The sequence below is a fragment of the Equus caballus genome, chromosome 21 (genome assembly GCF_041296265.1).
Source record: "Equus caballus isolate H_3958 breed thoroughbred chromosome 21, TB-T2T, whole genome shotgun sequence".
Classification (NCBI taxonomy): domain Eukaryota; kingdom Metazoa; phylum Chordata; class Mammalia; order Perissodactyla; family Equidae; genus Equus; species Equus caballus.
The window spans coordinates 47,129,800-47,151,071 of NC_091704.1; the positions used below are offsets into that span (position 1 = coordinate 47,129,800).

Here is a 21,272-nt window from a genome sequence, read left to right on the forward strand (position 1 = left end):
GGGAGGCTGTCTACCTCCCAAGTAAGACAACTTTCTCACTTGGCATTCTAGAACATCTAGATTTGCATATGAATCACCCTAAGCTCAGAGCATGGGCTCAGCTAGAAAGAGGCCTATTTCAAAGAAGCAGGAGGACAGGGGAAGTTTCTGTAGAAGAAGTAGAAATGTCTGTCTACCACCGTTGGGCTCCTTGCTCCACCCCTTCTGGACCCCTGCAAAGGCGGGTCCTCTATGGAAGTTCCACAGGGCACAGGTCTTGGGCATCCTCCAGTGCCTGGCCCTCAGACATTACACTCAACTTGGCACTTGACCAAACTTTTACAAACCGCTCCTTAATGGTTTTTGAGTGTATGTCATGTCGATCAAAAAGACCGTGTCCACCTTAAATCAGGCTTATGGCCCTTTTTCAACCTCTTGTCCCTGCCTCCCTCACATCCCCCCCCAGAGTGGAATGTATTCCTTGGCTCACTGTAAGCCAAAAGTCACAATGCATTTAATAACAGAATTGAATCCTTTACCCTCTGCATTCAGCAGTGATGAGGAGTGGTCGAAAATGCATTCAGAGTATCAACAACAAGGCAATGGTTTTCAAAACATAAGAGAATGTTACAAAAATACACTTAGACATGGAGCCACATTTTCTAAACGTGAATCACTGTAAGTGAGGAAAGGGGTTTAAAAATAGTAATAGCTGCTATAATTTATATGCCTGTTCACCATGGTCCTCATGCTGTGGAAAGCACATTGAGAAAATTATGCGATTTGAGAATACATTCTTGAAAAAACTCATACGGTGGAGAAGAATATTGACTAAAATGTGAAAGTCACTCCTTCATATCACCCCCAAACCATTCCCATAACATGACCTTCAACTTTCATCTTTGGTGTATTCTCATGCAGAAATCTGGTGGATCTTCTTCTCTTTTATGACTTCCTGCATTTATAGTCTTACTGAAGAAGGCTTCCCCACCCTAGATAATAATAATAGTCTCCTATTTTCTTCTAACACTTTCATAGATTTCACTTTTATGTTGAGCTCTTCTTTATCCCATCTGGAATTTATTTATTTTAAGGTAGGATAGAACTTTACACTTCTCTATAAAGTTTTAGCTAATTATTTCAATAAAACTCACTAAACAGACTGTCGTTTATCCTCCAGTTTTGAAATGTTTCCTTTCCATACACCAAATTTCCTGACATAGATGGGTCTATTTGGGATTCCCTATTCTGTTCCACTGGTCTATTTGCCAATTCCTGTGCCACATTGTTTTAATTATTATAGCTTTAAGGTATAGTTTGCTGTCTAGTGAGAGAGAACACACCCCTCCTCATTGTTCTTATTTTTCCAAAAGTTTCTTAGCTATTCACTCACTTTCCCCACATCCAGACGAGTTTTAGTTAATCTGCTCAAGTTCCAAATAATTCTTTTCAGATTTTGAAGGAAACTGCATGTATTTAAAGGTAGGAAAGGAAGAAGAAAAAATCTAGTATCCTTAAAGGATTGTCTGCAGAGCCCATTTACTAGGTACAAGAACTGTGGCTGCAGATACATAATCTGAGCAACTGTTCTTCAGCTAAGGATGCAATAAGCTAAGACCGTCTCCATTAAAAAGCAAACAACGAACTCACCTCGCCAACCCTAGTGATCACTTTCGAATCTTTAGAGTAAATCGCCATATCCTAATCAGCATCCCACAAGTTTTCAATTGAGGTTATGAAATCTAAGAAGGGTTTCTTTAAAAGTTATTTGTACCAAATCATAAATCAAAGGTACACAGAGGTTACAAATTCAGACGTTCCCATCACATAATTATTTCAAATCACTCTCTCCCTTCTCCATTTGAACCTGAATTTCAGAGTGCAGTGTTCATGAGATAACTCTATCTCTTGGCATAGACAGCTCAAAATTATTACCATAGACATTTAGTGGAACAAGTCCAATTTTAAACTGAAAACAGTACTTTAAAAGACTTCTAAATTTTGGCATCCCTGTTTATACAATAATTATCATTCAATAAAAAAGTCATAATATTAAAACAGTGACAGATTTCTTTTTAGAGATTCTTGACCAGATCTTTCCTTAAAAAGAAAAAGACGAACAAAAACCAAAGAATAAGAAGGGTTTAAGTTTGTTTCAAAGTGTAATAGGAGACAGAGACAAAATCAGTATTCAAAATGGACAAAAATCTAGTGCCAATGCTTGCGGGCAAAGAAAAAGAAAACATACATACTCTGTCTAAATACTCTACTTTTCATATTTTTTCCATGCTTCAGGAGACATCATAAAAGTAACAATCTAGCATGACTGAAGTGCAGAGATCACACACAAGACCAACAATCTCTCTGTCCAATAGACTGTTTGGCTGAGAAAAGGGACACAAAACCTCTCTTCCATGAGACATTACGCAGACCTCTATCTGATATAACAGCACTTTCAAGGAGTGAATGGATAAACCAACTGTTGCACATCTATACAATGGACTGCTACTCAGCAATGAAAAGGAACGGACTATTGAGGCATGTCATGGATGAATCTCACATACATTATGCTAAGTGAAAGAAGCTAGACTTAAATGGCTACCCACTGTATGATTCCACTTATATGACATTCTGGAAAAGGCAAAACAATAGGAACAGAGAAGATATCGGTGGTTGCCAGAAGCTGGGGGTGAGAAGAGGGTTTGACTGCAAGTGGCCCTTTTTAGGGTGATGGAACGGTTCTCCACCTTGAATGTGGTGGTAATTCACATGGCTTGTGTTTGTCAGAATTTATAGTCTGGTACTAGAAAGTCTTCCTTTTGTTTCTTTCTTATGTTAGCATAATGTCTCAATTTTGTTCTTTAAGTATACTTCATTTAATCTTTTCTTCTGGAATTGGGGAAAATTCATTATGCTAAAGGGTGTAAGCAAATTATACCTCAATAAACTTGACATTCTCATTATCATCATCATAAATACTCTTGAAAACCAAACAAACTCCCCATACCATCTTCCTTCCATCAAGAACATGCAAGGTATTTATTTGCTTACGTAGGAAGGACACACTTAACGGAAGTGAAGTGTACAAAACTAAGTCTTCCTTGCCAGTGTGCGCTCTTCATTTTTCCAGCCATCTAGAACACATCTTCTCAGTCCTTCCACAGAGCAATGCAGATGTTCTCTCAAGTGAACCAAGGTAACCGTATAAAATGCTGGTGCCAGGATGGTTGTCCTACACTCCTGGATCAGAATCTGATGCCATGGGATATTTTAACAAGTCTCACATTGCTTTAGTCCAAACCTATGGGTTTTCACAGACAGTCAAGTTAATTCTATGACAATCAACTAAAGGCACTGCAATATTTGACCGCATTAAGTATACTGTGCACATCAAAGGAGGTGATAATCCTGTTCTGGATAAGACTGTGTGTAAAGAATTTGATTCAGTCCAGGCAACAACATTTTTAAATGGCAACTCTGTCTTATGATGGGTAGCTGAAGAGACTAAGGGTGCTTAGCCCAGAGAAGATACTAGAGGGGGCTTGGCACGGGGGTGGGGTGGGATTGAGAGGGATATAATGGTTTTACACACAAATATCTGAATGGTTCTAGGAAAAAAGGGGTAGACTACTGCAGGGTGGCACAGGATATTGGGTTAGTATGAATGAGAAAAAGATACAGAGTGGAAGGTATTTGGCTTTCTAAGAAAAACTTTTCGAACACCTGGTGCTATCCGATGATGGGATGGCTGCCTTCTGAGGGAGGGAGGCCACCAGGGATGCTGCAGGCAAGGTTTGAGATTTGGCGGGAGGCAGGGTGAAAAGACATACTTGAAGAGAAACGACCAAGAGTAAGCCAATCACACTGAGCTTGCTGGTCTACCAGCTATGCCACATCCGAGAGGATGGGGCACCGGTGGAAGGCAGAGAAGGAAGAGAGAAAACGCAGGAAAAGAGAAAGATGTGGACACATGGAAAGATGGCAGAGAAAGAGGAGAGAGACTTCTCCGACTCATTTTGCCTGCGTGGTAAAGGAGATGTACATTTGCGGGGTCATCCAGCATCTGATCATCCTTTAGATTTGGACGGTGGTGGAGAAGGGACATTTATTCTCTGTCCCCACTCCCAGGCCCCAGTCCACAGGCACATGACTTGGATGTGACCCACTGGAGGCTCTTGCCTGACTCTGGATCATGAGGAAGTGATGCAAAGACAAAGGAACAGATAAAGGCTAGTCACAGGAGTCTGGTGATGGTGGTGGTGGCAGTCGTGGTGTCCTAAGCGGATTGTTCCTGTGCTGTGACCTTGGATGTGTTCTTGGCCACTTGGTTCTTGCTCATTCGCGCCCAGACATCATCGCTTCTGCTGGCTCGTGTGAGCTACCCAATATTCCGTCACTATTTCTTTATGTTTAAATTTGTTTTCTGCTTAAATGAGCCAGAATTGGTCTCTGGTGCTTGCAACCTCAAAACCCTAACTATTAGGATCACAGGGATTGGGGAAAGAGAGTTTTAAGAGCTATTTTACGTCGTTCATATGTCATATATGAAGACGAAATTCTTAAAAAAATTACATGGTTCCTAACATTGGTTGCATTGGGAGAACATTTTGGAGAAAAAATTAGGTTCTCTACTCTACCTTTACCCCACCCCTAACTGCTTCCAAGATTGTGAAATACTAATCAGGGCCAGAGGGTGATGGTGGTAGAAGCCAGGAGGACATTTTTCTCCCCCAAAATTTTCCAGGTAATTCTAATGCAGACTCTTAGCAGTCTGGCATTTGGGTTCCGAAGCAAACAAAAATGACTTCAACCATTTAATACAATTTGTCTGTATTACTAAAGTCTTTTCAATCTCCTCTTTTTCAGACCAAATCTGACCAACTCACAAGTGTCTACAGGGTGAGTCTCACCTGCCACTCTTCTTGTTAGCACATAGCTCCTCCCACAAAACCGCAAGCCCTGCTCACCCTGGTACCCGGCTCACCGGTCTCTACCCGGTACTTTCACCCCCTGGGACTATACTTCCCACCCTCTCTGCCTACACAGACCCTATTTATGCTTTAAGCTCCAATTTAAGAACAGCCTCTTTCATGAGCTCTTTCCCATCCATTCCAACCTAGGACTTTTCATAGAATAGTATGATCTCAGAGCTGGAATGGTTTTCTAGTAAGCACATGCCATCTATGTCATATCATTAAATCATAGATCCCTTTCATTAGAATTAATTTCTGATATTTAATTCAATTTTCATTGTATTTATGCCTGGTCTCTCCAAGTCTGTAAGCTTTCTTTAAGCAATTCTACGTAGTTGGTGCTTAATATCATTAAGGTTAACTACCACAGACTGAGTCCCCTCATTTTTAAACAGTGTCATTTGTTAGGGAGAAAAATAAAGCTTTACCCATTCTTGAGATGACTCTCTGTTGGAACAGTTGCAGAAACTCTTTACAGATATTAAAATCTGTCTGGTTCTTAATCTAGTCTGGAACACAAGGTCGAAAACCCCGCCATTCTCAAAATGACACATCTTGAAGCATTTTCACCACCCAGAGCAGCAAGAGAGGCATGAAAGACAGTCCTTGAGCAGTCCTCTGAGCAGACAGAAAAACATCCTGTGACTTACATGTACCAACTCACTCACCCAAACAATTCCTGGCTCTGGAGCACAGCTGGAAAGGAGCCATTAAAGGACAGAGGGTGTGAAATGATTCACTAATGGGCCATTAGAGCTACTTTAATCAGGAAATTCAGAAGTGATATATTTCTATGGGAATCCTGATCCCTCCTCTCCCACTCCCTGTCCCTCCCCCCCCGACCCCCGCAAAGCAAGCCCTTCATTGGATTATAATAGAATCAAGTATTTCTTCTAGCTGGAAGGATTGTATTTGGAGCCACTTAGCAGAAATGTAAAGTCTTTGGGGGTAATATAATAATACTGGTAATGATGAGACCACCTTAAGATTACATAATGCTTTGTAGTTTTTTTCCCCAAAGCCCTTCACATACGTTGTTTTGTTTGATTTTCACAACAACTTTGTAATGGAGGTAGCACAGATAGAATTATCCTCATCCTACAGATGGGGAAGTTGAGGCGTTGAAGGATGGAGTGGTCTAATGAAGGGGTGGGGCCCTGGCATCCTGGGGGCCTCAACCTGTCAGCCGTGGAAGCATCAGGATGGCTGGTGTCACTCACATTTTAGTGCTAGAGCTGGGGACCACATCTGGGTTAAATTTGGTCTGGCACCCCACATATATGGGCATTCAATTATTGGTCTAATGTGACACCCCAGAAACAAGGCTCCTGAGGCTGAGAAACAGAGGGTCGAATCAAGGAGTAGAGAGTCTGTGTTGGGTGTGGTCTTGTACACAAACCTAGATGGCACCCCTGATGCCTGCCAGTCAGCCAGTTCATGCACAAAGCCTGTTTCCTCATATAAAATGCAGGCTCTGGGTCTGGGATAACGGGCCTACAGCAGTGGTTTCTAAACTTGGCTGATTATAAGAATAACCTGGGGGGCGTTTTATTTGAAGAAGAGGAAATGAGAGATTGCTTTGTAAGATAATACATGTTCGCCACATACAAGATTTAAGCGAAAAAGAAAAGTATAAATAAGAAACAAAAGAGGTCTCCAGGGGCCGGCCCTGTGGCTGAGTGGTTAAGTTCGCACGCTCTGCTTCGGTGGCCCAGGGTTTCGCTGGTTCGGATCCTGAGCGCGGACATGGCACCACTCACCAAGCCAGGCTGAGGCGATGTCCCACATGCCACAACTAGAAGGACCCACAACTAAGAACATATAACTATGTACGGGGGGGCTTTGTGGAGAAAAAAGGAAAAATAAAATCTTAAGAAAAAAAAAAAGAGGTCTCCAATCACCATTACTCATTGGGACAACAGTGACAAAACATTGTGTAACAGGTGGCCACCATCTTGGGGATTCTTCTACTCCTGTGTAATGTTTTACAAGCACAAATCTAGACCCTCACCCAGAACTAGGGGTTGGGGCCCGGAAATCTGTATTTTATAAACGCCTCTTGTGATACATCCAGGTTCATGGGATGGCTTTTGGAAACCAGGGGCGTTGATGATCAACAGAGAGTATTCTTGTGGAGATAGGTATAAAATAGCATGTTTTTTAGTGAGAACTTTCCCAGTCACAAGGTGCCGCCTGTGGTTCTTTGAGGCTGGGGTGACAATTCTTAGGGCTACAGGGAATTGGCCCCAACCGTAGAAATAGTAAGAAAGAGTTAAAAGAAAATAAAAGCTAAGAAAGAGAGTCGAAATAGTAAGAGTCACCCCGTACTGGCTGTGCACCTGCAGAGGTCCCACCTGCCCCATCCACACACACACACGCCTCCCCAGAGATGATCCCTGAATGAGTGGGTGGGTGGGCAGGGAGACCCAGGAAACACCTGGATCCAGTCCAGGGGAGCAGAGGCAGTCTCTGGCAGGCAGGCCTGGAGATCCAGAAGCTGAGGCAGAACAGCTGGTGGGTCATCACATTGGAGGAGAGAACGAGGGAAAAGAAAACAAGGTGAGGGAGGGAGTGGTCTTAAGGGAACTAGTCAAGGCGTGCCCAAAGACTGAGGGGATTTTCATGTCATTATTCAGCCTTACACAGCACAGAGAACAGTGGGTCAGGCCCTTGGACTTATTCCATATTAACTCCTCATACTCAACTACCTCTCCTGGGAAGACAGGGCTAAGGTGGTAGAAACAAACAACAATCCAAGATGGCAGTGACATATTTGGTCACTGGAAGCATCCTTCCTTCACTAGGAATTAATAAACTGGGTTTTGGATGCTAGTCTCTTGGGAGTTTGATGAGCAGGAGTCAGGCTCCAGGCAGCCAATAACCCCCAGTATGTAAACAAAATTGGATTTGCGGACCTCTGCAGCCACCCTGTGAGGCCACCAGCTGGCCACGTGACATAAGTGGTTTGACCAAGGCCAGCAGCACACTTTAGGAGACAGCAGGTCAGGACTGGGGGCTCCGGGGTTATTAAAGAAAGCTGCTTGGGCCACGGAAGTCCACTGACGTTTTTCCCCTCATCCTCTGGCAAAGGACCTTTCTCTAATTTGCAAATGTCTATGAAAATCTTACAAAGATACACAACTTGTATCATCTAATTACACACTTAATAAATCACCCAAGGGGGAAGAAGAAAGCCATACACGATGTTCCTCAGAGCAGAGCATATGGTCGCCACACACGTACGGCAATCAGATGGTAATGCTGCCCTCTTCCCGAGAGGCCGAGGAAATGGGCTGCAGGCAGGCAGGCAGCTGCAGCCGGCTGGACCCAGTTCACCTGGCGCACACCTGGCCCCATGCGCTCAGGACACGGCCCCTCACAGGGCCGCAGCTGCAGCAGCTTCCCAGGCAAGGCTTTCCCACGACCCAGCCACCCGAAAGACACGCATCTGCCATGGCACCCTTTACCTTGGCAACCTCTCCCGGGCCTGTGCCTCCACTGCGTTCACATCCCAGCCTGGCAGTTACTCTGGGCTCCAAAAGACTGAACACAGGACACTTCAAAGGGTGTAAAGTTTGTCTTTTGTGATTCGTCCACTTTCCCTCTCCTGGGACATCTCTTCCCACAACCAAGAGTTACAATAGTTAAGCTATTACCCTCAAGTGAGATTGACTAAAATGATTGAAGTGAGTTTGGAAGCCACAGGCCTGTATTTGGATTGCTGTGGGCTGCAGTGTGGCTATTCTGAATTTGTTGGAAAGGCGGACATCTCAGGCCCCACTCCAGACGTACTGCATAAGAATCTGCATTTGATCACGCTCCCCAGGTGCCTCATGGGTTAGAACACACCCTCCCGCCCTGGGTTAATGAAGATCTACATAATATCAAATGGTAGCCTTTAAGACACGGCTTCTTCCTTTCTCTTTTTTTTCACATTTTTATACCATGGATCTCTCTGGCTCTATTATAAAGTCTCAAAAGCATAATATTTTTAAATGCATAAAACACCTAGGATTACAAACAAAACTAATTATGTTGAAGTACAATATCGTAAATATTTAAAAATGTATAATATTATAACCTATGTGCTTCTTTATTAACACATTAAATAAGAAAATCTAACGGCAAGTTTATTAACTGATACATTTTCAAAGTAGTAATGAGTGTGATACTGGAAGACATCTGCTACAAATAATATGTATCATTTCTACTGGGGACAGAGACACGAGGACTGCTAATATTATGGTGCTTTGTTTCCTAAATCCATTATTGAAGGAAATACTAAATTTGAGCTATAGTGTAGTGACAATAAACATTTTCTTCCCTTGCAGGTTCATGGCTCCGCTGAAATCTATTAATAGACTCTAGGTTAAGAGGAAGCAATGCTTGGGGATCTTATGTAAAAGGAGTATAGAGAATGCTATGCCCCGTATTTGTCTCTTTCTCTGTCTGTCTGATCTAAGTTTGAGTGCGAGCTGCCCAAATTGCTTCCTTCTCTGATAGCTACTGCATTTGCCTTCTTGGCTTCTGTCAGTTGGCTTCTCCATGAATTCCTACCACAAAACTCAGCCCTTAGATGTTGAATAAGTACTTCTGATCAAATCCTTCGGGTTGGGGTCTAAATATTTCTGAAACAGACATGCCAGGCTACATTCTGAGTACCATTACACAGAGTAACTAAAATAATGCCATTTCATAGGAAGTTGCCTTCTCCATCTGCATAGGTCCTTCCACACGAGTGTGGATTTAATATAAATTACTGACATTGAGTTCTGAAACATTCCCCCTGCTCTGCCAGAGAGCCTGGGGTAGGCTCCGTGTCTCTTGGATCATAAGCACCTTTTCAGGGTAGTGTTCTTGCCAAGAAAAGGAACACTTCCCACAGCCATGTCAACTGTGGTTCTCAAAGTAAGATCCATTTTCAGAAAAAGCCAAAATCGATTTGTCTCTGAATTTCAAAACTGTACATCCAAGGCATCTACACCACTCTGCAGGCTCTTTTCTCCTCACACTAACCAAAATGCCATGAAAGCAAAATGGAACTGAACACATCAGCCTTGGGGAGTTCAGCTGACACTTGGTTTGAACTCTCACGGAAAAGTTTCTACTATACAGTGAGGCACTTCCCTAACAAAAACTCATGTGAGCGTGTTTGGACCATGCTTACAAAAGAGAAGACAGACCTACAAATTTGAGACAGTCTTACATAAAGGTTTTTGCTCAAAAATAGCCATGTCTCCAGGTCCGTGTGAGCAGCATGAATTAATTTCAGCTTGCAACCTTTCTCCCTAACACACACAAAATAGTCACTCACACTTAGCTTTTCTTTACATTGGTTTACACACTTGGAAAAGATTTCTAAGCCTTGCATTTTGAACATCCTATGATGAGTTAGTGGCATTATCCTTACCTAGTTCTCCAACTATCCTAGTTAAGGGGTTAGTAATCTAAGATATGGTCTATAAGAAAGAAAATAGGCTGGAAACAGAGGAAACCTCAGATTTGAGGGTCAACCTGTGGATAACAAGAACCTATCATAGTAAATCATATCAGAGTAAAATTAATTTTAAAAACCAGCACTGTCATAGGGTCCAGGAAGGCGACAATTTGCGAGGTTTGCTATCTGAGCTTCGAGACTGCTTAGGTTTTAGAGCCTATCAGAGGTTGCTCCTGGAGCAGAGGAAGAACCCACAGAAAAAAAGACTAAAACTGACAGCAGATTCTCTCCCCTTTCTGAAATCCCAATGGCAACAAATGGAGTTAATTAAGCCACCGGAAGACTATAGAGATGACTAATGTTTCTCCTAGCGAGGGCTCCAAATAACTAACTCCACTCGCTTTTAAGATGAGGTGTTAAATTTCTGTTACCATAAGTAACTCATTAAGGATGTCTAATTAGTTATAGACATAAGAATGTCTAATGCCTCCGCATTATGAAAACAGCGGGATTTCCACCACACAAAATTTGGGCTGGCCACTGGGACCCCAACAAGACCCACACGCACCAAGATGTCCCCAGGTCCATTTCTCAGTTCCAGCGTCCCATTCTCTTTTAACATTCTTTGACTCACTTGAGGCAGAAACTGAAGTCACGCAAGTTCTAGCCTGTAAAAAGGATTGTGCAAAGGACTCAGCTTCACAAACCCAAACTGCACCCTTCCATTTCTGCCACCTTCCTCCCTGCAGCACTTAGAGGTAATTTTCTGTTCCCCCTCCAGGTCTTTATTGCTCCCCCGCCAAAACTGTCTTGCATCTGCTACAATAAAATACCTGTGATGTTTTCCAAAGCCAGCAGCTCACTGCCAACAATCAACCCTCTACCCCACAGGCAGCCGTCTGGGAACTTAAGTCAAAGTGTTGCAAGCTGAAGACGAGGGTGGAATTTGGCAAGTCTAAGACGGGGTTCCTTGGAAGGCAGAGCCTGCTCTTGCTGAAGGAGCCAGCCAGAGGGGAAAATAAGAATACTTTTGCCAAAGGGGCAGAAACAGGAGCAAAAGGCCAGAAAGAGTAAAGGGTAGCTGTTCCATCAAGAGCACCATGATGAATCCCAAGATTCATGCCATTCAAACGGAGGTCAAGTATGCTGGCTTTGACTTCCCTCTCAGGCACCCCTGGCCTGGGTAGAGGAGGCTGATAAGAATATTTAAGTCTTTGCTAAAAGAGCAAGGCTTAGGAAAACATAACGTACAAACAGAAGGTTATCTATCTACCCTTTAAGGGAGTAATCTGCAAGTGTCGTTTTGCCCCCGTAGTCTGAGGAGTCTCACCGAAATAGAAGCTTTTGACCAAACTGATTCTCAAGGGCCACCCTGGCCTTTCCTCACACTCGCCCTACTCCGCCAATTTCCAACTTGGTTTCCGTCTTCTAATTTGGGGCGAACAATAGTGTGGAAATTAGAAAGGCATAGAAGATGGGCCAAGCGTGTCTTGCTTTAAGCCTGATAGCCTGGAATCCTCAAAATTACCAAAAATACAAACTGTGGGGTGATCTTTCTCTTTTACCACAGGAGTCACTTTCGGTCCCTCTAAGTGCTGAGTTCCTCTGGTGCATGTGAAATATAGTTGTACTGCTTCTTCAGGAAGAGATCACAAAAGAGGACGCAGATTTAGACCTCCAGGCCATTGCTGTTATGGCCCGCCTTATTACGCAGGGACCTTGTATCTAAGCCAGGACTGCCAGCTCACGCCCTGCCCTACTGAGTCCGTCTGTGGAGTCGTAGTCCATCTGTGGGTGCACGCTCACACACACCACACACCTGAATTTAACCAACCAAGGCGACCTGGGGCTGATGTGCTCACAGGGACAGCAAAGCCATTGGAAGATCTCTTAGTGGGGTGCACTCTGCCTCCTCTGCTAAGTGCAGCAGGTGCCACGTCCATGTAGGAGGAATGCTGTCATCTTGTTCCCCAGCCACTGAGGAAAAGGCGAGTTCCAGTTGGGAGCTCCAAGGCGAGAGGAATTTTGTACTATCCCTGGACCCCACTGCAGGAAAGGCAGAGAAATCATGTTTGGAAGTGAGAGGACGCATTGCCTACAGAAGTTCTTAAGAGGGACACAACTGGTAAGTGAACACAGAGCCACACAAAGGGATCCCTGCCAGCCACTGAGATGTAGATTTATTGATTCCCTTTCGTGGACTTGCGGTCACAAGTTTTCTCTAACTCACGATCCTAATTTGTCTTTGATTGGCTGTTCCTCTTCTCTTGGTTTACACACTTTTGCACACATAGGCACCCACCTAGCTTGGTCTTTTATCCCATTCACAATCAGGAAAAAGCTGATGAACAGAAGTCAGATTCCAGCTGTTCAGATGGCCAGAGGGAGGGGACAGATGCTCCAGCTTTGAGCTGAAACACTTAGCCCTCCCAACATTCTAGAAATGAGTTGGCTAATTAAGGGCTGCTCATGGCGTGTGCTCCACTTTAGCTCATGATCAGACTTCAACTGCTTGGCCGTTTCTCTCTCTTTATGAGCCAGTTTGGTCTCACGGCTGAGAAGCAAAAAGGTCCCTCGTGCTTTCTTGAGATAGCAGGTAGTCCCACAGCTCGGAGATACATACTGCCAACTCAAAGAGGAAGAGGTTACTCACCCTCTGATCATGGCCTTCGGGGAAGCCAAAGTTGACCCTTCACTCCAGAGCCTGCACCACTGAGTCTGGCCAAACCGCACCATACCCTCTTGGACAAGCGTGATAAATTCCCTCGCGTGCTGTGATTCCAACTGCCCCTCACTTGGGGAGTCCAGGCCTCAGTCTGCTTGGCTTCCAATTGAGTTTCAGCAGTTACGCAAATCAGGTTTCTGACTGTGTCTCAAATTCCAGTGCATACAGGAATAGCAGGTTGCTTAATCTCTAAATTCAGAGCCAATCCCTTTCTAAATACAGACAAAGGGACTGCCTGGCTCACCTGGTAGATTACAGGACGTTCCCTTGCCAGCTCTCACAACCTGACTTGTCAAGTGTATTGCCGCCATCTTGTTTTCCAGGCTCGAACTCCCATGGGGCACCATACTGTACATACTTTCAACCTTCTTCACTTGTTTTCATTTGTCAAACTAGGCCCCATCCCCATTCTTCTCTACTGACAGCATCCGATTTCCAAATACAAGATGATTGATGGCTAAAATGTCTTGGAGACAAAAAAAAAAGTGTACCAGCCATTTTATTTTTCTTCTTAAACTACGATCTCCCTGTGAGAAACTTTTCTGGTCCTGCAACGGACAATAAGCTACTTACGGAAGTCAGCTCCATATCCAGGCCTACAGTTTTGACACAAGTTAAATGTGAGAAAGGTCACCCGATTTCCCTCTTCCCTTATTAGAAATGATATTAACAATGAAATACTGTATTAGGTCCAGGAGAATTGCAGGTTTAGGGTAAGACTGCTGGGGCTAGAGTAAGCTTTCTTAGCAATAAAGAAACACTGTTCTAAATATGACAAAACATGATATTCACTTAACCACCTTTTTTTTAATTATAGAAAACATCTTTTTTTCCAAAGTAGCAACACCAAACAACTAAGACTGTAGAATTCTGGCCAACATTCAGTGTGCCAAAGAGAAACAAGGAAGTGAATCATTTCTGTGCAAGTCAGCAGAATTTTGGTCCCCAAGAAGTTCTTGCAGCAGGGGACACCATCAACACATGGTAGGTCTCGTGGGTATCTCCACCAGCAGTTCTACCAACAAGGGGCGAGGGGGAAAAGCCAACCGTGGGTGCGTAGCGCATCTGATATTTCTTTCCCATTGTTTGGACCCTGCAGAAAACCCTCAACTTCCTTTCTCCTGAATCTACCCTTCTGGAGGCAATAATGCCATCTAATACAGACAGAAAAACTAAAATTGGTTTCCAAAACAACAGTCCATTCAAACTGCTGAGGACTTACTGAGGTGCATCAGCCCACAGATGATGCTGTTCACGAATCATGTTAAAAATCAGGGATCAGAAAACATTTCCTCCAAAGGATCAGACAGTAAATAATTTAGGCTTTGCAGGCCACATCAGTCTCTCTCCTGTATTCTTCGTTTTTTCAACCTTTAAAATGTAAAACCCACTCTTCACTCCAGAGCCCTACAAAAACAGGCTGAGGTAGGCTGGATTTGGCCCGCGGGACAGTTTGCTGACCTCTGACTACTTCCAGAATGGACCGTGGAAAGGAGCCTGTCCCCTAGCTCAGCTTAATTCATGGCAGAAGCACCTGGGACAGACCAGCATGAAGGATGGGAGACAAAGGGGACTTACCCAACAGATAGCCAGTAGGCAAGACAGAACAGGAGTTGGGGGTGGTGGAGAGGGTTCCTGAAAGACCACAGGAGGGGCTGTTCCCCCTCCCCATACAATGGGTGTAGCTGTAGAAGGCTGAGAAGTCACAGAGAGAAAAAGACTAGTGATAAGGTATGGGCTTGCCTTGACTAAGCACAGCCATCTCCCAGCCCTCCAGGCCTAAAATGCAAAGCTACAAAACTTGGCCACCGCAGCATGAGGATGAGAGCCAGCCAGTAAGCAGTAAGCAAGCAGCCCCCATATCTGCCTTCTCAGACACACCCCTGTGGCTAATACGGCATTCTCAGAGGCTCAAACCAAAGAGTGCCAGTATTTAGGCTGGACTATTCAACTAAAATAAAGTTCTCCACCTAATTCTGATGCTACTGTCACGCTGACCACATGCACTATTTCCAACTTACCCTATGTCAGCTCAGTTCCACAACACTCTAACCACTTCATTCTGGGGCGGCGGGGCGGGGGCGGGGGAATTCACGTCAAATTATCCAGGCGCCTATCAGAAGCAAGGCTTGGAAATGCTTAGAAACCCAGGCTTGAGATAGTCTGTTCTGTTCTGCTTCTCTTATCACAAATCTTGACAACAGAAAGGACACTCAGGCTCAGCTACAACCACGGGAACCACAAACGAGCTTTTAAATTATCCTCGAGTGTGGCTGCAACCCATGCCCCCCTCCCCTGTTTATTTTCTACTTCTGAGCGTGAAGACATCGCTGTGGCCATTTCCAAACCTCTGTCCCTAGCCCTCTGTGACAGATAATCAGGATGCACACTTCACTTTTCCAATTCTCTGACTTAGAAGCTGAGCAGAGGTACCTTCTTAATGGAGGAAACATTAGTGCATTCAGGCTTCACTCTGGATCCCAGTCAATTTCTGGATATTTCACAGCTGTTATACATCCACCTCCTTTCTTACAAAAGCCAGTGAAAATTAGCAAGCACCTTGTTGGTGCTGAAATATGGAAATACAGCAACGGTCAAGCCTGAAAATCAGTTTCTGGTTGACTATCTTCAAAGTATTTGTTCTAAAACAGCGTCTGCAGTTCATTTATCATCTGCCAATTTTTAAATCAGTTTTAACTTGAATGCTGCATGATTTTGGGTGATTTTTTTTTAAAGCGACCCCCAGAATAGGACTGTCATTTGGTCATCAATCTAGATGCTGAGGAAAATTCTTCCTTGGGCAGATATCAGCATAATTCAGATTAAGTCTGTTTCTTATGTCAATATTATCTACTCATTTCTCATATACTTTTTTAAAAAAATTAATCTTCGGAAGATATAAGTTGTACTCAGAAAAAATACGATTCTCTTCGCCACTCAGGTCCCCCTTCCTACCTGCTTCAGGAGCTGATCAGGTGAGTGTTTTCCACTGCGCTTCACAGCCGCCTGAAGAAGACAGACTCCAAAGTTTGTTGTGCTTCATTTCCCCTCTCCATTCAGTTCTTTAAAGTCTTGGTTAGTAACTATCAACAAAAACGTGAGCCATGCCAGTGCGTGCTCCGACTTCCTGCCAGCTCCTCACGCTCCACCGAGCCTAGAGCAGATTCTCTCTCTCTCTCCTCCTCCCGGCTTCACCTCCTGGGCTCGAGGGCCCCACCCACAGCACTCAGATCATTTTTCATTTATGAGTGCATCCCACTAAACTGTGTTTCTAAGAGAAGGAACCCACCCTTGCCCTGCCAGCGTATTGGAACCGTGCTGCTAAAAAAGGCTTTAATTTTCTGTGTGTACGGGGTAAATCCAATCCTGGCAGAAGTCAACCGTGGTTTCCTCCTGCAGGTATCTGCAGATAAGCTCTTCCATCAGCAAAGGACATGCACCTTGGGGATGGGGTCACAACAGCTTCGTTATACGGATACCACCACAGTCCACTGCGGTAAACTGAAGATTTCAGGCATGAGACAATCAAAAATATATCAAAATATGTATTTCATGTACAACCAAAAATGTGAAGCCAGGATGATCGATCAGTCAAGAAACCTTCCACCCAGTGACCTAACACTTCACAATGAATTAAATGTTTTACTTTGCACTTATTCAAGGGTCAGGTTTCTTATTGCATTCAAATGGGAATAAAAATTGCGACTTTAAGTAATTTTGTAAAGAAGCCCATTGGTAAGTAAAAGGCTACTTATTACGATGACCCCCATATCTACAACTTTCCTAATCCATCTTCCATCCCAGACCTCTAATAACAAAAGCAATCATCAGCCGGCCCTTGAGTACACTCACCTGTGCTAGAATGTCAGCAACTACAAAGACGATTTGATCTTTCCCTCTAAGATTATCAGGAAATAGAATTTTAAAAATAGGTTCCCCCAAACTAACACACATATATCGTGATTTCCACTATGTGTAAAATTCCCCTTATTTTGCAGTTGGAGCAAAAGGGGTTCTCTCATGATTCATCAACCAGAAACACAGGTCCTGAAAACCCCAAGGTCTTCAAAATAGGTATGAAAATTTACACGAACTATTTAAATGGCAATAATGTCTTGTTTTGAAGATACTGACAGTCCTGGAGCTGGCCCGGTGGCATAGTTAAGTTTGCACACTCCGCGTTGGCAGTCTGGGGTTTGCAGGTTTGGATCCCAGGCACAAACCTACACACCACTCATCAAGCCATGCTGTGAGGACGACCCACATACAAAATAGAGGAAGACTGGCACAGATATCAGCACAGGGCCAATCTTCCTCACCAAAAATAATAACAATAACAATAATAATACTGACAGTCCTTTAGCAGCTACAACTTGCCAGGAATGAAAGAGGAGCAAACGTCCTCTGCTCATTTACAGTCATTCTTAGGTTGAGCTTCTGGAAAACCCAGAAGGACTATTAGGTCTTAGGATTAATATTTTTTTTTTTTTTTAAAGATTTTTAATTTTTTTTCTTTTTCTCCCCGAAGCCCCCAAGTACATAGCTGTATATTCTTCGTTGTGGGTCCTTCTAGTTGTGGCATGTGGGACGCCGCCTCAACGTGGCTTGATGAGTGGTGCCATGTCCACGCCTAGGATTCGAACTGACGAAACACTGGGCTGCCTACAGCGGAGCGCATGAAATGAACTTAACCACTTGGCCACGGGGCAGGCCCCAAGGATTAATGTTTTTTTAATGTATTCATTTAGAGTTTTTTCCTATCTGGATTTCCCCCATATTGTTATAAGCCAGTCCCAGTCCCCATGGGCAGTTCTTCAATCTTCAAAATTGTTTTTTAATTTTTCGTATATTTATAAAACTAACAACTTAGTAGCCAGACTGAAAGAAAATTTGTTTCTTCATTTTTTTAATTAGATGGTTAAAATGTCTCCTAAAAAAGAAAATGCTATACACTTCCACACATGCTCCAAATGGGTTCCAGTCATCCTAACACCCTAACACCACAGCCTTGGAAAAAACAGGCAAGTTTTTTCTTTACAGTTCCCCATTGGACAGTTTGACAGATGACACAAAGAAAAAGGGTCAGTGGTGTACAAAGGATGCTCGCTGGTGTGGCAGAGGGAGAACTGACAGTAGGATTCGTGCCCAGTCTCCAAGCCCAAGCAGGAAACCCCAGGCCAGTGCAAACTTTCAGGTGCGGTTCAGAGGTCTGAAAGTTGATCATGTGGGTGACCTCTGGGACTCACTTTCCCAGTTCAGGGAGAGTGGACCTGCTCTGAGTTTAAGCAAAGGACAAAGAAGTCTGTTCTTTAAATTTTTTTTTTAAAGAAGTAGGAAAAAAGGAGGGTTAAAATTTTCTTGGCCCATGACCCAACTACAGTCTTAATCAGAGGTAAATTTGCCCATTGAATATTCTCTCCAGTATTAGTTTGTGACATCTGCCAAAAATCTATGGTGAAACCAGTTATTCCACCTCTCTTTGTCCCAGTCTCTCAACAAAGGGTGGATAATATATAACATATAATTTTGCTTTAAAGGGAATTGCGGTTACACTTACTCACAAGACTAGCCCTGTGGTATGTACCAGAACGCAGCAAGTACACAAGCCATTAGACACATCTAACCATCCAAGGTTTCAGGGCCGATGAAACCTGAAGTTTCTGGTCAGACTGCCCATGTGTGGAGTCTGAATCTCTGCGTTTTTCTCACCCACCTTGGTTCCTGGGCCTGGAAGACTACTGTGCCCATCCTCTCTGTGATCCGGGAGGGACCCTAAGGATCGCTTAGTTCTACTTCTCATTGCCAAGATGTGGAAACAGACGCCAAGAGAGAGGGGAGAAAACTTGCCAAGGTCAGGGCACACTAGTGGAAGTACAGTATTAGAACCTGGATCTTCCCGATTCAAATTCTAGGACAGCGCTAGGTGGACAAGATGTGGATCTTCATGGCCCAGACCTACAGGCAGGCGCTCAGTAATGGCTCTCCAGCTGGTCACAAAGCCCAGCCTAGGGACACACCTAAGAGTCTCCTACGAGCAAAAGCAGAAGAGTAACAAAGGAAGCATCAGAAGGACAGGGAGCTAGGGAGTGATTCCAGCAAACCCCAGCAGAGAAAGGGATCAACACCACCACAAAAGCCAATGGACACTTCGGGGCACAGACCCAAAAGAACTGAAAGCAGGGACACAAACAGCTATTTCACAACCACGTTCACAGCAGGAATACCCAAAATGTGGAAGCAACGTAAGTGTCCGTTGACAGCTGAACGGATAAACAAAATGTGGTACATACATACAATGGAATACTATTCAGCCTTACCAAGGAAGGGAATTCTGATACACGCTACAACAGGCATGACCCTAGAGGACATCATGCTCAATGAAACAAACCAGGCACAAAAAGACAAATGTTGTATGATTCCCCTTATTTGAGGTACCTAAGAATAGTCAGATTCACAGAGACAGAAAGTAGAATGGCGGCTGCCAGGGGCTAGAGCAGAGGAAAGTGGCCAGTTATTATTTAATGGGTACAGAGTTTTAGTTTTGCAAGATAAAAGATGTTCTGGAGATGGATAGTGATGATGGCAGCACAACAATGTGAATATACTTAACGCCACACAACTGTACACTCAAAAATGGTTAAAATGGTCAATTTTATATATACATATAATATATAATATAATAAATAAATTAAAATAATATATGTGTGTGTGTGCACGTAAGTGTGAGAGAGATTGGCCCTGAGCTAACATCTGTTGCCAATCATCTTCTTTTTTTTTTTTTATCCCTAAAGCCCCAGCACACAGTTGTATATCCTAGTTATAAGTCATTCTAGTTCTTCTATGTGGGATGCTGCCACAGCATGGCCTGATAAGCAGTGTGTAGGTCCACACCCAGGACATGAACCGGCACACCCCAGGCCGCCAAAGCACAGTGTGCGAACTTAACCACCTGGCCACGGAGCCAGCCCCTATATTATATATATTTTTTAAAAGCCAGTAGAACCTGGATTTTCTTTACAATTTCCCATGGGCCAGTTCTATGGCTCTCATGCTTCATATTATTAAAGCACAAAGTGGAGACTACTACTTGGCATAAGACAAAATTCATAAACGACTTGAAAACAACAGGAATCACTAAAGTTTCCTTCTCTCTTTTCCCCAATCCCTGGTCAAAAATAACTCATAGAAAGTTATGAAAGCAAACAAGGCGTTCAGTTTGTTTGCATATTCTGTGATAGGAGAAGATAATGTCAATGCAGATGGGGAACACCCTGCAGCTCGTGCAAGCAGGGAGAGCCCTGGCCTGGATATATGGAGATGTGGCCCCCTTCCAACTTCTGCCATCAATGCAGAGGGTTCACGAACACCCTTGAGAAAGCTCTCTGCAGCTGCAGTCCATTCTTTTTCTCCACAAAGCCCTCTTAGAGGTCATACATCCCTCACCTCACTCAACCTTGGCAGCACATACTGATCCCATCATACTTTTTCAGTCCGGCACACACAACTGTTTCTTAGCTGTTGAATCTGTCCAATTAGACCACAAGCCTCTGGTGGAGAGAGCTGCCTCCAGCTCTCCAACCAGCTCTTCTCAGTCTCCATCCTTGACTTCCCTCCTCCATCTGGTGGGCTATTAAGGGACACCAGCATTTCCCTCTTCTCTCCTCCTCCCTGGGTTATCCCCTCTACGTCCATAGCAACAACAACCAAGTAAGAGCCACTAACTCCTCAATCGGCATCTCTCTTCAGAGCCTCAGCCCCAGACCTCTAGCTGCCTCCTGTCCAGCTCCAGCTGGTTGTCCTGTAGGCATCTCACATGGAGCACACCCTAAAATGAAACCCAGTATGCTCTCCCTCAAACTGGTCCCTCCTCCTATATTTCCTCTTTTAATTAATGTCAATCCCCAGCCACTCCAGCACAAACATGTCATCCTCAGCTCCTCTCTTCCCTTCCCAGCTGGCGGTTAGGTCCCGTCAACTCTACTTCTCAAACCTGTCCCCTCCCCTCCCCTGTATTCTGTCACATTTTAGGGCCTTGATCCAAACTAGTCTCCCTTCCTCAGTGCTTTCCCCCTCCAATCTATCCTGCACATGGAGATATCTGATGGCAAATATGTAAGATCTGCTTGATGATGTCTCATGCTCTAATAGTTTCTTGTTG

General features: G+C 44.0%; 1 protein-coding gene across 33 annotated transcripts in view; it reads right to left on the bottom strand.

The window, feature by feature from the left end:
• PDZD2 (PDZ domain containing 2) overlaps positions 1–21,272 on the bottom strand; it is a 346,617-nt gene that overhangs the window by 112,658 nt on the left and 212,687 nt on the right. For 3 of the 33 annotated variants that reach the window (XM_070246374.1, XM_070246372.1, XM_070246369.1), the window contains exon 1: positions 16,070–16,275. The exons of 25 other annotated variants lie outside the window; for them this stretch is intronic. The gene's annotated coding sequence lies outside the window, so the exon portion shown is untranslated. Of the gene's footprint in view, positions 1–16,069; positions 16,298–21,272 lie in introns of those variants that run through there. 5 more of the 33 variants (XM_014734921.3, XM_070246366.1, XM_070246382.1 and 2 more) reach the window with 3 other exon arrangements.